Source organism: Strix uralensis, chromosome 10 (assembly GCF_047716275.1).
Source record: "Strix uralensis isolate ZFMK-TIS-50842 chromosome 10, bStrUra1, whole genome shotgun sequence".
Classification (NCBI taxonomy): domain Eukaryota; kingdom Metazoa; phylum Chordata; class Aves; order Strigiformes; family Strigidae; genus Strix; species Strix uralensis.
In genome coordinates this window covers 14,004,688-14,016,254 of record NC_133981.1, presented here as the reverse complement: position 1 = coordinate 14,016,254, position 11,567 = coordinate 14,004,688, and the positions used below count along the sequence as shown (strand labels likewise).

The 11,567-nt window shown below is 49.9% G+C and overlaps 1 long non-coding RNA gene across 1 annotated transcript; it reads right to left on the bottom strand.

Annotated features, from left to right (window-relative positions):
• Positions 1 to 7,570: 7,570 nt before the first annotated feature.
• On the bottom strand, positions 7,571 to 8,736 carry LOC141947539 (uncharacterized). Its single transcript, XR_012630192.1, has 2 exons — positions 8,646 to 8,736; positions 7,571 to 7,818 (listed from the first exon to the last, which is right to left on the bottom strand). It is a non-coding gene; the product is annotated as an uncharacterized LOC141947539 (long non-coding RNA).
• Positions 8,737 to 11,567: the final 2,831 nt, after the last annotated feature.

Below are 11,567 nucleotides of genomic sequence, written 5' to 3'. Positions count from 1 at the left end.
TACTAAATCTGCTGATAATTAGCAACAAAAGCAGCATGGATACATTTTCTGCCAGCTTAGTGCACTGAACTGGCTTGGTGCAGGGCACACCTCATGCAAGGGAAGGAGTGGGTGAGGCTGGACACAGCTGTGGGTCCTTGGGCAAGTTTAAGTTGTGGAAGGGAAGGTGGATGGGAGGCAGGGCTGCTGGGCTCTCCTCATATGATGCCAGCAAGTTCATTATTAGTTTTGTACCTTCATTTCTCCACCTGCAGGATTGTATCACTGTTACCAACCCATCTCACAAGAGAGGAGAGCCTGTGACATCTAATTCATTCGTGCTCTTGAAGTGCTGCACCAGATGCGAAGAGCTGCAGAAGATCCCGGTATCAGTTAAAACATGGACTTGACAAAAGAAGAAAAGCTTTGATTAGTGAAATGATGGGGAAAACTCTCCCAAACACACATGATTTCTTTGGATGGAGAGGAAAGTATCCTCTCAGCTCAGCCCCAGGACTGTGGGCCCTGGGCTGGTGGGGGCAGAGCACTGGCTTGCCCCAGTCCATTTCCTTTAACAGGAGACCCACATGCTGGGCTGTTATGAACAGACATTAATGGTGAGTTACAGTGTTCCTCAGCTCCCTTTTCCTAAGAGTTCTTTTTTCTTTTTACACAATATGAAAAGCAATCAAAAACTGTGGGTGAAATTTCCTCCTTCCTTCTCTACCACAGAGCAATCCTGGAACCATCTCAACATACCTTTGTTACGCAGGGGACAACCTCACACCACATTCCCATGACACTTGCTAGCTTTCTTGGCATGACCAACAGCTGTGTCATGAAATAGCTGTTAGTGATGAGTTTCTGTTCCTCTGTGGGAATGCAGCATTTTCTCAGACTGATGAGGCAAGTGCCTCGCTGCTTTGAAGAACATATGAATCCTGGCACTTGGGAGGACCAATGTCAGCAGAGAGGTCCTTACTATCCAGGCTGGACGCTTGTCTTTTGGCGCTGATGAGAGCTACATTCACAGGGGCAGAATGAAAGTAGAAAGACAGTGGTAAGAAAGTGGCAAGTATTGACCTGTGGGTCTTGAGTTTTTCCTGGCCGTATGGACATGCACACACGTACACCTCCCCACCAGAATAAATATGTGGCTTGGGAGAAACCAGAGTGTGGTGCAGTGAACAGTCCAGCACACTTAGTTTCAGTAGCCTGTGACCACTTATTTGATAATATCAAACCCCAGTGAAAATCCATAAAAATGGATCAATTTGAAACCCAATGCCAATCATTCCCAATCACTAACATTGCTCTGAAGAAATCCATTCTCTATCCTTGAGGGACCTTCATACAGGTGAGCGGATCTCTAAGGTTAATAGTGACAAGTCTTAAGACATTTACCAGTGCAGAAACCTCAACCTATTTCATGCACTCATCCCTCTAAACCAGGAAGTAAGAATGTCTCTAGCTTTAATTTTCTTCCCTTTGTGACATCTAATCTCTATTTACTAATCTTCCTGATCTAATTAGAGACAATAAAACATGATAATGTCTTACACCACCTCTTTTCTTTTGTCCTGGGATCAGAAGGGATCCTCCCTTCTCTTCTTAGTCCATAAGATGGCAGAGTGAACAGGGATAACCTGCTGGTTGCTGATTTTGGAAGGGTCTGAAGAGAGGTCCAGGGAGCATATCACCTTAGCTGTAGTACCTACAAATCCTTGACATTAACTGTGAGTGTCTGACATTCCCCACAGTGCCTAATGCATGGCCACACAGCTACCCCACCTCTGGCCATCTGTGACATTAAAAGCTCGGGGAGAGCCTGCTCATCCCTCTGATAACTGTCCAGCATATTTCAGCTCTTCAGAGTCCTGCAGTCCCTCCTCCTTATTGCTGGGCACAGCCCTGGGACCCTTCTTTGCCTCTGTGCCCAGAAAGACGTAGCACCAGCCCACAGTGGCTGTACTGCTCAGTGAAAACCGACTGTCTGGAGATCCCTACATAAAGCTGTCTTCTCTCAACTAGCTATGCAACACTTTCCTCTTGTCACCTTTGGCTTTCCAGACCAGCTTCCTCAAATTATCATTATAATGATCTAGCTTACTAAAATAAAAAAAGGGGAAGTAAAATGCAGTAAACACACAATATCTTGGTTTTGTACTCCAAGCTTTGTCATCCTTTGATTTATCTTATCTAAAGCAGATTCACTCTGCTTCTGCTGGCATTTTGTTCGTTAGAAATCTTCTGCTATTGCATGACCACGTATGCATTTCCACTGGCAAGAGTACAGCTGTAGTCTTTTGCCTGCCCTCTTCTCTAATCCCTGCCTGCAGTACAAATACCGCTCCGGTAATCTACTAATGCTTTCACCTTGCCAATTCTCAGCTCATTTCTAAGTCATACATCAGCAACACATGAAAGCAAAAAGCTAGCTCTGGACAAGACTTGATCATCAGATACCAACCATAGGAAGCAACGGCAATCATGTTATCGCATGGCAGATCTCCAATCCGAGCTTCTGCTGAGGTGCAGAGGACGTTGCATATAGCACGAGGGATTACCAGCATCTGTATTCACTGATAAAATGCAGCTGCTGGAGGTTTAACATTTTTAAAAAATGAAGCACTGATAAAGGGTCTAAATGCAGCCACTGAAGCCTGAGCCCCACACAGTGGGTGGGGGCTGACCTGCAGTGCTGCAAAGCCTAACTCTGCCACATCCCCTCCCACCAGACAAAGGAGACACAAGCACCTAAAAGAAATGGCTTTGGACTTAACAGCTTCCTGCTGCTCAATAGCGAGAGCCACAAAACCACTGCAGAGTTGTGATCTCTTTGATACCGGGAGGTGGCAATGCTGGCACCTTCCCTTAGATGCCAGCTCACTCCCTGAGATGTGAAGGTCCAAATCTCTCCCTTGCTCTGCCTTTGAGTCACAGCCTCCTACAGAAGCTATGGACAACATGCAGAGCACAGGACATATCCCCTTAGATAAGTGCCTACGCTGGCCCTGACAAGACAGGCAGGGAGAAACAATCACATGCTGCTGGGCCATGGTGTAAGACGGGAACCACACAGCTTTGCGCTTATCCATTTGGCACCACCGTAGTTACCTGGAGCCTCTACTGGTGAAAGCCAAAGCCCATGGAACGTTCAAGTGTCACAGGGCAAAGGCGTGTTTGATGGTCCAGACTTTGGGCTCGTGGGCAGAGAGGTGCCTACATCCTATTTATGATGTTAATCCCAAGAGACTGTCACCCAAATAGTGACAATCACCTGAGTCCCCTACAGGACTCCCAGCTGGCCTCCTCAGCCACAGAGGTTCTCCAACAACACCAACATCTTCCCACTTTTACAGCCACTACTAAATACCAGCTAATTAATTTTTTACAGCTGCGTTGGAGGTATGCCGGGTAATTTCATATGATTGTTCTCAGTACTCAAGCGGAGAAGATGATCCAGGGAGTGAAGTAACTTCCCTGAGGCCAGAGTGAGTCAGTTACTTTGTCAGGTCTGGGTCCCTCTAAACACGGACATTTCTGAAAGGTTATTTAAGCCATAGGAATGGTATAAAATAGGTACAGAGAGAGGTGCACACAGCCAGCACAGAACTGCACAGCCCTTTGCAGAACTGGCCTTTCTTCAAAATTGAGGTTTTGTTAGAGCAGTGTGTTACCAAAGCAGCAGGTTCTGCAAGCTGTTCCCAAACTCTGAAGCCTTCACAGTGAAGGTCTGGGGTGCCTGAGACCTCTCAGCTCATGATACTAATGGCTTTGAAGCCATGGGGACAGGCAGGACAGGCCGATGGCTGGCAGTGCCTGGAATGCTCTGCAGGACCCACAGGTTGTGTGCCACCACTCCTCTCTACACAGGGCGTTGTGCAATGGGGTGGACCAGCCATGTGAGCTCTGCAACCAGGCGTTTTGTGGCAAAGGTAGCCATGTCATGCTGTTGTTGTACCCAGAATGTGTCATGGGACAGAAGCCTGGTGCCACGTGACCACTGTGAGCAGGACACTTTATGGGACAGGTGACTCAAACATTGCTTCTTCCTTAGCAGTGAGTCAGTGCCAAAAGGCATCCCAAAGACATGGGTAGGTACCAAACTGGCTGCATGCATGCTCTCCAGGATCTGCAGGTCCATCCTGGAAGCGAAGGGCCAGGGGTTTTCTGCAGAGGCCCAGGAAGCTCTTCTGGGACCCTCCCTGGGAAGGACATAGACATCTCCCGCAGCGCAGTTCCCACCTGAAACACCAGCCACCTCTCTGCAAGCACAGGGTGCTGCATATTAGCTTCAGATCTCTCTGCTCAACTCTTTCAAGTCACAGATTTTCGCAATCCCCTCTTGTCTGCTCTAAAAGGAGAGTAAATTCCGTATCAATGGCAACCACAAGAAGCCTCTGTAATTTTGAGTACATGTTTTCGAAGAGGGTGACAAAGATACTCAGCCTTGAAGGATAAGCGTGTGTGGGCAGCGAGGTTTGCTTTGCTTTTATCTTGGACAACACTTTTCAGTGCCTGGTGCCTCAGCAGCTGCATTTTTAACCCCAGGGAGTTATGACTCACTGTTTGCAAATCCCTGAGCCACCAGATTGAAGGTATGCCCCGCAAAGCACAGTCGCCTAAAACTGAAATGGTTATAGGTGGGTGTTAAAGCTTCAATTACTCTGTTCTAGCACTCAGGCCTGGCTCCATATCCCTGCCTGAATTTCTGGCAAATAGAAACCAGCACCTCTTACTTTGTTTAAACGAATAGGATCTCTCTGGGTTTGTCTCCTTCAGTGACATCCTCAGCCAACCTGCGAGCAATCAGTCTACAAAAGGTGCATTATCCCATCTACCCCAGCACAACGCTAGCCTGGGGAACATCTGCTCTTCCTGATCTGCACTCCTGCCCTCTGCCAAATTGCTTCAGGCACCAGGGCCACCCCACCATCAGAGCTGGGGCTGACCTGCTGGAGTACAGGGCAGAGGCTAAGGCTGCCTTTTAGCCTGCTTTCCGCGTGACCTGTGTGGGGCTACGTGCTCCACTGCCTGCCATCCTTTCTATTGGAGTAGATCAGTTTGCTGAGCAATACTTGCGACTCAGGGAAAAAACGTATCAGGCATTTCTTAGCAGGCAGGTAGGAGAGCTGTGTGTGAGGAGCCTGAGACCCACCAGTAAAGATAGACATAAGAAAGAATGATCTTTTATCCTCAAATTTCTTTTTTTCCTTGATCATCAGTGTTTTTCATATCAGTAAAGAGTGATTGCATTCACCCTGCAGACCAATGCTGTTCACAGGGCGTTAACGCTCCCTCTTTTTGGGTCACACATCAAACAGCCTGCAGTGGGAAAGAATCACCACCAGCCATCTGACAGGGCACGATGGGATTGTCTCTGGGGAAGGGGACACAGCAGACCACCATGTACACACCTACCCGAGGTCCATCAACAGCCAGGCTGCTGGGGTCAGAGGTTTTGATTGAGCCTGACAGGGGCACAGGGGCTGCCTTTGCAGGAGAAATGTAAATCCCAGCTGGTACTTTGCAGAGCAACATCCAGGGAAGTCCCTGCCCGCAGATTCCAAAATTTACTAACCTGGTGAGAAATTTGCATTATCTCACAGCAAGCACAGCACAAACACGAGGCTCCTTGAAGAAGCAGAAGGCACAACAAGAGCTGTCAATCTGCAAATGACCCCCTCTTGCTGCTATTAGCAGAATCCTCAACTTCCCACTGTCTGTGGCAGATCCTGCAAAACTGAGGCTTTAAATCCAGGTTTAAACTCTACGTGAACAACGGGCTTCCAATGTAAATGCACCAGCAAGCGCTTTCCTTTCCAAAAACAAGCTGAGAAAGAGGATGCATGCAAAGAGGATTCCATGTGAAGATTGAAACTCAGTTATTGTACTGAGAGGCCCGTAACGATTCTTCGCTGGGCTTCACTGACACCAAGGACAGGATCGTGGCGCTGGGACTGTGCTGTTGTGAGGTGGGTCCTGGCACCACATCTGCAGGACTGTAAAGGGTCAGAAAGAAAAATGCATTACCACTTATCTGAGAGATTGGGCGCTAAATCACACCACAGTCCCAGGGCAGCCGGGCGCCACGTTACTGCACAGCCCTCTCTCACCTGGGGGAGACCTGTGCCACCTCTCCCCATCCTTCACCCCGGGGACAAACATGCAGCAACCCCAGGAGATGCTCTGAACGCCTCGGAGCCTGGCAGACTGACAGGATGGCGACGACACCATGACAAACGAAGCCCGCTGATCCCCGCAGTGGATCCCCGCAAGGTGCTCCGTTACCCCCACAGATTTGGGTGACTTTTGCCCATCGCAAACAGCCAGGAGATGCTGCCGCATCGGGGGTTGTGCCAGGAGCCTGCGGGAAGGGCACTGGGCCCTCCCTTTCATTAACTGTTATTACTAGTATGAGAGCTGCAGTGCGCCGGGCCTCCTCCCCGCCCAGACATTGCCCCCGAGCGGCGGGCAGCCCCTGCGCCACCTGCGTAGCGTACGCAATCGCCAAGGGGCGGCGCTACGCTACCGCGCCGGCCCCGCCCCCTCGGCCCGCCCCGGCTGCCTGGCGCCCCCTGGCGGCGGCCGGCGGGCACACGGGGACCCGACGGGCAGGGAGCGGCTGGGGGGGGCCATGGCAGGGTGGGGGTAGGCGAGGCTTTGTGCCGCCCCACAGAGCTAGGAACTAGCTCCAGCTCCCAGCCCCGGCGGGGCAGAGGTGGCGGCGCAGCTGCAGGGCCCCTCTGTTCTGGCAGCGCTGCCTGCAGGCAGCAGCCAGGACCCCAGCACACCTAGTTCATGTCAGGGAGCTCGGCGCCAGCGTGGGTGCTCCTACCTTGGAGCATGTGGGTTTCCACTGGCCGCTCTTTCATGGCATTTATCCCCGTGTTTTTGTGCCAAATGCGGATGCCGTTGCCTCCGCTGCCAGCCCTGGGAGGTTGCAGCGCTGGGGCAAACGAGCGGCTCACAGAGGTGTGATCCGGTGCCAGGCCCTGGAAGGAGGAGCTGAACACAGACCGTCTGCAGCGCAAGGGTGCGATTCAGCCACTGCCCCAGGAGCCAGCATCTCCCCTCTCTGCCCATGGCGAGGACCCCCAGCCTCCTCCTCCCGAGTGTGGAAAGACAGCAGCTTCCCAGCCCTCCTCGTTCTCTGTGAAAGGCAGCATTTGTCTTTGCAAACCACGATTTGCACCCCATCCTCCTTCCACCTCCTCTGGCTTTGCAGACACTGATCTGCCAAAGGCATTTTCAAGCTGTGGTGTGAGGGGCCGCTTTAGGGCTGGTTTGAAGGGGGTGTTGCACCCAGGTCCTGTCTGCACTGGGAAGTACTTGAGTGACAGCCCTGATCACAGCCTCATTTTCTGGTGGCAGTTAAACCAGCGCTGTTCCCTCTATCCAAAGATGCTCCTATCCTGTGACAAAACCCAGGCCCACCCGAGCCGAAGCAGGTCCTCTCGAGTGGGCAGCGTGCCCATTCCTTGCTCAGGCTCTGCATCTGAACCGCATGTGTAGCAGATTTCTTCCATTAGCAGCCCATCAGTGCCTGTCTATGGCTATTTGAGTTAAGTTTCCAGTAAGATTTAAAAACAGTTAAAAGTACTTTTTATAGTGATGAAGTGTCCTCCTTGCTGCCATTTTTTCCTCCCTGTTCCAACAATACCTGTCACACAGGGGTCTCACTCCCTTACAAGACTCACAGATGCTCTCCCATTTTCTTGCAGCAGGTTTTCCTGTGTGCTTCCAGATGCTTCGAACGGTTGCTGTGCACAGTTTTCTCCATTAGTTTTTCTGAGTCTCATGGTCTAATGTAGGAAGGAACACATTTTTTTAAACCTGGGAAGAAATTATTTTAAAGAAAGGTGAACATTGTAAGGGTGGCTACTGCAGGTTCCTGAAGTAAGTTGAAGAAACCCCAGAGAAGCAGCCCCTGAGCAGACAGTGCCCCCTCAGCACCATCTCTGTGCGAAGGTGGGACACATTTTCAGGGCAGCTGAACAAAGCGCAGGAGCTGAGCCCCAACCAGCCCCCCTCCAGGCCCACCACTCCCATAGAAATCACAGACGAGCCTCAAGCCAGAATCACAGTGTGTTTTGCTTGGCAGAGGCTCAGCGTGAGTTTTGCTGACTAGCTGAAAAATGAGGTTGTAAAAATAACAAAACTGGAAGACTTCCTTTTTTTTTTTTTTTTTCCCCCAGCTGCTTTTTGAGAGCCTTAGCAAGGTTAAGTAAACTCTGCCATCACTCAGCCAGGTTGTATCTGTGCTCTCATGGCTGTGAACTGTAAAACCTCACTCTGGATGGAATACAGAGAGCAAAGTGCCCTCTCCCTCCCACTGGCAGGCAGAAGGCTGCCTTGATTTTACAGACAGGTTTAAAACAGTGAAACACCACTAAAATCTAAAGCACGGAGTTTTATCTCAGTTATCACGACAGCCATGTGCCTGTGTTTTTATCAGGATTGCTGTTAGATTTGTATTAAAATCTGCAGGTTAAGGTGTTACCAGGATGACTTCTGCTGCACTTGCATAGCCCTGTTTAATATCTCCTGCCCCTGGCCTAGGCTCCTCAGAGAGCAACACATTATATCATGGTCCCTGCATATTCCTAGTGCAAGCTCCCCACTGGTATGAGGATCACACTAGGATAAATCCTGTTACCTACTGCTACAGGCTTCAGTGTGTGCTCCTGCGGTCACAGCCAACCCGCTCCTTCAGGAAAACAACTTCTCCTTTCCTCTCTGACAGCAAATTGCTCTGACAGATGACACAGCTCTTAGTTTGGCATCAGACCTGTAAAAACAGAAGAGCGTAGGGTTTTTCCTGGGGTGCAGTTCTCTTCCTGGCTTATCCTGCCAGAGGTATTTATTAGACCGCTCTCATCCCTCAGCCTGGCAGACGGCTGGGCTGGCACCAGCTCCATGGCAGCTGTTGCCCTCCCACTGCTCGGTGTCCCTGAGGGTGACATGCTCTCTCCATGGCAGATCACCAGGACGGAGCATCACATCAGTGCCTGGATGGCAGCAGGGTCTGGTAACCTCTTTCATGCTGCTTCCTGAGCTGCAGCTCTCTGGGGCATTACTGCTGGAGGGGTTCCTTGCAATGTGAGAATTTAAAAAGGAAAAAAAAAAAAACAAACCAACAAAAAGAGAGAAGAATAAGCAGCTCTGGACTGCTGGCTCTTGCTGCTGCTTGGCACCAGCCCTGGCTGACCAGATCCACACACAGGCACCACAGCCTGGGACAGTGAGGAGGCAGCAGGCCCCGCAGTGCTCCTCACCTGCAAAAGCAGCCTCTCCCTGCTCAAACATGGCCTGCAAACTATCCATGAGCTATCCCAGCCACGATAACCAGTGCATCCAGCCGGGGGCCTGCTGCCAGCTGTTCGCTGAACCCATGCACAAAGGAACAACAGCCTGGCACAGCTCAGTGTAAGCTTAAAGGTCTACACAACACACAGGACAGCACCGAGAGGGGCCTGCAGAGCCCAACTCATCCTTGAAGCAAGCCTAAAGGCGCAGCTTTTTAACCCAAAGATAAATTTAGCATACATGGTAGGGCTGAAGTCTTGGAACAGATGCTGCACAGGCTCGGCATGACTCAATTATCACAATTAGAAATGGATCTGAACATGGGGTTAGCATATAACAGCCTTATTCAGAGCTCGCCAAGGGCCTGGGATGGGTCAGATGTTGAAACTTTTGCATTCACGGGCAAGCTCAGATCTAGGCTCTGGGCTGAACCCATCAGAGAGCAACCTTTGGCCCAGGATGTAACAACTGAAGCCCAATTATCTCCAGATACAAGGGGAATGTGCATTTATTTCTTTCCCTTCTGTTGCCAGGAGAAATTGCCCTGAGGGAGAGAGGGAAAATAAAGGCTGGAGCTGCACGTGTTATTAAAGACACAGCCTGGAGTTCATTTAATCCCTGTGACAGGGAGGCTGGGGTTGAAGAAAGGACAGTGACAGCCACTCCAAATGTTACTGTAAAAGCCAGCAGAGGAACTCTCTAAGACTCATTTTTGAGTTTTAGAAAGCAGGCACACTAGCAGAGGAACTTTCCACAGCAAAACCAACCTGGACAACTGACGGGTGTCCCCAGACGCAGCACCGCTGGCCAGCCTCAAATTAGAGCTGGCTTTTTCACTCAGCCCTCCATGTTTCACAGTTTCTCCCTGAACCTGTCTACCCAGTTCCGAGGCCCCAAAGCCTGGCTCTTTGGAGAAGAGGGCCAAGATAAACATGCTTTTCCTGGAGAGCAGATCTCTATCTGGAACATTTCCCTAGCTGGAAGCATAAGGTTGAGGAGGTGGACAGCTGCCCCTGAGACCATCCCCTGCTGTGCTGCTGGAAGATAGCCCTGCTGTCACCCAAAACACGGTGACAAAACGACCCACTTGTGCTAGGATATGGTAGTGGTGCCAGCTGCCAAATTCACAGGTCTGGTGCTTAAATAAATCAAAGGGAAATTGAAGTAATTTTCCAAGAAAATTTACATGATAAGAATTGGGGGGGCATTGAGGGGAGAAAGGGAAGGCCAGTTAAGAGGTGATGCTGTTTTGAACATAGCACACCAGGAGACTTTCCATTTTATTTAGCTTTTGCCAAGGGGCTATTTGACTTCAGATCCAAACTCACAACATTTAGGAAACCCCCTTCTGATAGTTGGATACTTGGCAATCTCAGGCCAATTCAAATTATCTCCATGACTTGTATTAGGATTTTCAAGAAAGGTCGAGTGCTGGATCACATTATGCAAACATGAAAAGTCTGTTGTCCCACAGGGCTCACAGGCAAAAGCCTGGCTCAGGCAATCACAGCAGACAACATCCTTCCTTGCTTTTATCTGCTATAGATGTTTAGGAATAAAGTGTCAATCACCCCTTTGCCAGTCATGTGTTAAACCACTAACATTTTCCTTTCTCCAGCTCTCTTTGCCTAAGTTAGTTCAGGGCTGGGTACCATGCCTTGGCTGCCTGCAGCACTTAAACTCTGGCATTGTTTAGCTGTCAATTATCAGCATTTTTTAGCAGAAGATTTGGATTCAGTTTACAATCTCCTTGTGCTAAACCTCACCTTGCAAACCAAGAGCAATCCGTGTGCCAGACCAGCAAGACAAGCTGTCCCAATTTGTGGCTCATTATTTCAGCAGGGTTATCAAAAGCACTAACTCCATCTCTGCACAGTGCCCAGTGCTAAATACCAGCCCCGCGCTGCGTGCCCTTCTCCAGTACCATCCCATGCCAGGCGCTACCACCAAGTTTTACACTTTTGGCCTAAACTGCCGCCGTCAGAGCCCTGGCAAGAGCCGACTTTTGCTAAAAACGAGGAGAAAACAGAGCTGCTTTGTGCAGTGGCTGGAGAGGAGACTTAAAAGCACGTGGATGCCCTGAGCGTCACAGATTATTTGTTGTGAAACGAAGAAATTCACTCAACAGTCAGAATCCGATATAACTGTTAAGCAGGTATTTTTTAGCAGCGCTGGGGTCACCCTGGGGATTCTCCACCATAAGGGCTCCACCAAACTAGCAACGGACATCAGTTTACATACACAAATCATACATATTCACTAGATTTCCTGGAAAG